Source organism: Heterocephalus glaber, unplaced genomic scaffold (genome assembly GCF_053883595.1).
Source record: "Heterocephalus glaber isolate CG9 unplaced genomic scaffold, H.glaber_assembly_v1.0 deba00001504, whole genome shotgun sequence".
Lineage (NCBI taxonomy): Eukaryota > Metazoa > Chordata > Mammalia > Rodentia > Bathyergidae > Heterocephalus > Heterocephalus glaber.
In genome coordinates this window covers 24,260,588-24,264,957 of record NW_028258324.1, presented here as the reverse complement: position 1 = coordinate 24,264,957, position 4,370 = coordinate 24,260,588, and the positions used below count along the sequence as shown (strand labels likewise).

Here is a 4,370-nt window from a genome sequence, read left to right as displayed (position 1 = left end):
TTACTCTCCCTCTGTACTTGGTTATTTTCTCTATATATCTCCCATTCCTGCAGGTCACAGAGTAGCAGAGACTTGGCTAATCCCTGTGGGCCTTTAGGGTAAAAGAGCTTGAAAACTTGAAATTAGCCACAAAGTTATACATTTAAACTAAGATATTATTTTAAAAATTATAACATAGAGACAAATTCCAAAGAGCATGTTTGAAGACCTTGGTAGGAACAATCACAAAATAACTTCATGTTGGTATTGCATAGAATTCATCATATTGGGCCGGGGATTTAGCTCAGTGTTTTCGCCGCCTGCTGTGCAAGCACAAGGACCCGAGTTTGATCCCTGGTACAAAAAAAAAAAAAAAAGAATTCATCATATTTAATGTACTGCTTTATCTCACCATATGTGTTGTTAAACTACACATATGTTAAGAATGTATCTCTAATTTAATAAACATCCCATTCTTTAAAGATGCAACAACATTCCTAGAAAGCAGAGTAGAATAAAGGATGAAAAATATGGGCAACTCACCACTTTTTCTTCCCCCCCCCAGGCAAATATTTAGTCTCATGACATAAGGTATCAGCTCCCAATTGCCATGGTTCCCTCAGAGTCCTAACATTTTTTTTTGGCCCTTGCTCCTTCATACTAAGCCATTTCTCAGGGCTGTTGTCACTGTGAGAATTTTTTTTTTTTTATTTACTGGTACTTTTAATAGTCACAAGATTTGACACATCAAAAAAATACCACTAATAAATAACAAAAACGGAATGTTTATCAAAGTTACAGCAGACATACTGTTCAGCTGAGAATCACTTCAACAGAGTAAGGCTCTAAAGATAGCAGAGAAACCAATACTTGCTGGACTGTGCTGTGCAGCTTTCTTCCTGTGTGGGTTGGTTATACAGGTGGCTCTGGCTCTCCATGGTCAGGATTATCATAGTAAAATCAGTTTTCACACAACAGTGTTTCAAACCAAATTTTCACAAGTTGGAGTAGTGTGTACCAGATGTTGAGGAATGTCCTGGAAAAGTTAAACCTTGAAGACTTTCAGAATTTCTGGTAGCTAATACATTCTTTAAAGAGAACAAAATAAAATTGGTACCACCAGATACATTTGACGCACTGGGTTTACTTTACGACAGGCAAGTCAATGTGTCTCAATTTTGAAGACCACAGGTGACAAAATAATTCAAGTTAGAATATGAGGTGTGTACTTTTTTTTTTCTTGGTACCATTGATTGAACTCAGGTCCTTGTGCTTGTGAGGCAGGCGGCAGAACCACTGAGCTAAATCCCCGGCCCTTGAATATGGAGAAAGTTAGGATCAAATGAGTTTTTAGCTAGAGCATTAGTAATCCTCAACTCTTCACAGGGAATGGTTAAGCCATCAAAATTTTTTATAGTCATATGCTTCTCCATTCTAAATTCACTAAACTAAATGGTACCTTGTAGAGGTAATAAACAGGAATGAACTGACAAAAATGCTACTCTCAAATGGGCCCATGTCCATTCCTTGTGTCTATTTCCTATACTTCATCCCCCCTTCAGCCAAAAAATACCCACTTTAGGTTCTATACCAAAATGACCTCTTCCTGAATTACTTTCAAATGAATAAACTGCTCTGTAGTTTTGTAGTGTATATGCTACTCAGGTCTACACAATGTAGGATGACACAGCCTAGTCTTGACTCTCAAATCTGGAAATCTCAAGTTCAGCCTCCTCTGAAGACTCTTCCCGATAACCAGAATTGGTGATCCCTAGATTCAAACAATACAAGTTAACATAACCTAATATGTCAAAACATTTTTAAATAAAACACAATTCTTTGTGGTTAAAATCTAAATCTGGATTATTGGTGTCTGGCATTGTGTAAACAAATTTTTAAATTCATTTTGTTGGACTTGATTAACTACTTCAGGTTCTGCAGGACTCTTCTGAACTTTGGCTACTGCCAAGTTTATGTCATGGGTGAACCTAGCTTGGGTAATACTAGCAACCTGGACCCTGGAGCTGCAAATCTTTGCAAAGGGAGAAACTGCTCTGCTGCTACTGCTCTCAGAAGGGGAAGGAGTTACACGATGCCCTGCCTCAAGTTCCATGCTGAGACCAGAGCTGGAGTCTTTTGAGATACAACTGAATGAACTGATTCAACTGACAAAAATTGGGGGCCTGTCCCAGAAGACACATCTAAATGAGATGGCCGAGAAGGTGTCTATTTCATTGATTTTGATTGAGTTTCTTCATTAGAAACTTGATTGGTCATTTGATTTCCTTCCTCACTAGCTTGCTGAGAAACAGACTTGGTCTCTGATGGCTCAGTCATTTTGTTTTGTGCAACTTGGACAAATCTGTGGCAGTAAATATCCATAGGCTTAGCAAAGCCAGTCAATATGTGTATGTTGTCAGAAGGGCTCTTGTTCAAAGGAGACTCCTGGCCTCTTCCAAGCCCACTTCCATGAGCAACAGTGACCTCTGAAGGAGCATGAATGCTAATATCAGTGCTGCTAATAGACTGAGATCAACTGCCTAATCGAAGTGATGAAGCAATAATACCACAACTAGGAAGAATATAATCGATCAGCCCTACATTCTCTAAAGAATTAGCTAGCTCCTTGTCTTCATCCGACTTGGAATTGGTAAGGAATTCATCAGAGTGGTATGAGTCATCTGAAGACATATCCTCATCAGACTCTGCCTGGACCTTATTATCCATCACTCCCGAGTTTTCTATAGTCTCAAGACTACTATCTGATTTCCAAAGGTTGACTTTTAAGTTTGGTGAAAATTAACTTTCATTTCAGGTTTTGTAAAGTTTCCTAATTTTTGTAGGTTGCCAATATTTACATTGGATTTGGTCTGTTTCACTTTTTGATTTAGAGAGGAAAATTTGCTCATTAAAAAATTCTTCCCCTGGGCCAAAGAGCCTTGGTTTTGAAATCTGATACCAATGACTCCTTCATGAGGTTTACTGCTCTTCCTCTTGAGTTTTCTCTCTATTACGGGCACATCCAGTCCTACAGCTTGCTTGGTGACTTGCAACATCTCTGCATTTCACTGAAGGGTGTCTTTTCCAACTTCTTCTCAGTGTGTGGAAATGACCACTTGCTTCTTAATATCTGTAGTGCAGTCGCATGCAGGAAAACTTTGGCTTACCAAAAAGAGTGGGTTCAGGACCTATTTCTATTTTTTCCAGGTTTTCTAGACTTAGTCATTGATACTGGTTTACTTTATCCACTTCATCATCATAATAGGTCACGTAGTAGGCAGAGTTAGAAAGCAGTAACAGCACATCCACATCTCTATGAGTAGCATCAACGAGGCTGCATTCTGAAAATTGTTGCTTGAGCCAAGCCATAAAAATGAAAACACGACACATATTGATATGAACTAAATTCTCCTACTAATTACAGTGCTACTTTTATCCTAGCATCCTATTTTGGCATAAATATTTACATCAGTCAAACACTATCCTCAGTCAAAAACATTATGTTCTTAACAAAAAGCACTTGGCACGTAACAGGTGGTCAAAAATGTCCGCCCTCCCCCCCACCCCATTTTTACTGGTCTTAGGTGCCATAAATATTGAATTCCCCTCCCCTCTAAAGAAAAAGAAAAGCGCGTTTAATACAAACAAGAAAGAAAGAAAACAAACCCTGTAGGTACTTCCCTACCCCCCAGCGTTTGCAGCTCTTGAAGCTGCTCTATTTCTTTTTTGTTTTCCCACCACTGAGGCAAACCCTCTTTCCACACTATGAAGACAAAAATTGCCAGCACCACATGAAGCCCACCACTGCGACAATGGTAGCGTAAAAGGCGCTGTCTTCAGGGGACATTAACAACAGACTTTGGAAAAGAAGTAATTTACAAGAAAAATGTAGCCCGACAGGTACTTTAACCATGAGTCCTGCAAAAAGGAGAAAAATCTTGAAAGTCATAGCCACAACATCAGACTTGGGCTCAACGGCATTGACAGCGGGAGCCCACTGAGCAGGTGGTGGAGGTCTGCGGGAGCGCGGCATGGTCGGTCTGTCCGTCCGTGGATCCCTCGCAGCTCAGTCAAGACCAGCCTGTACCGATATTGAGCCTGCAGCCCACTGTGAGAAATTTTGAAGGATGAAGTTGCATCACACTTTGAGACAAACAGCAGACTTCCTTGCAGCTTGCTAAAAAGTAAGTTCGCTAAAAATCAGGTTCTTCAAATCCACTGTATATACACCATCTACCTCATTAAATCTGAAGCATGAGGACCAAGAGCCTCATGTCTTCTGTCAGAACACATGGACAGAAACTGGGTGACTGACTGGTTTGTAAGTGCAATAAATTCAAATCTTAAACCTTAGACTTAGCTGCAAAGGAAACTTCAAATTGTAGTCTTTA

The 4,370-nt window shown here is 39.8% G+C and overlaps 1 pseudogene; it reads right to left on the bottom strand.

The window, feature by feature from the left end:
- Nucleotides 1–202: 202 nt before the first annotated feature.
- LOC101712762 (phosphatidylinositide 4-phosphatase SAC2 pseudogene) lies at nt 203–3,524 on the bottom strand (annotated as a pseudogene).
- Between the last annotated feature and the right edge of the window lie 846 nt (nt 3,525–4,370).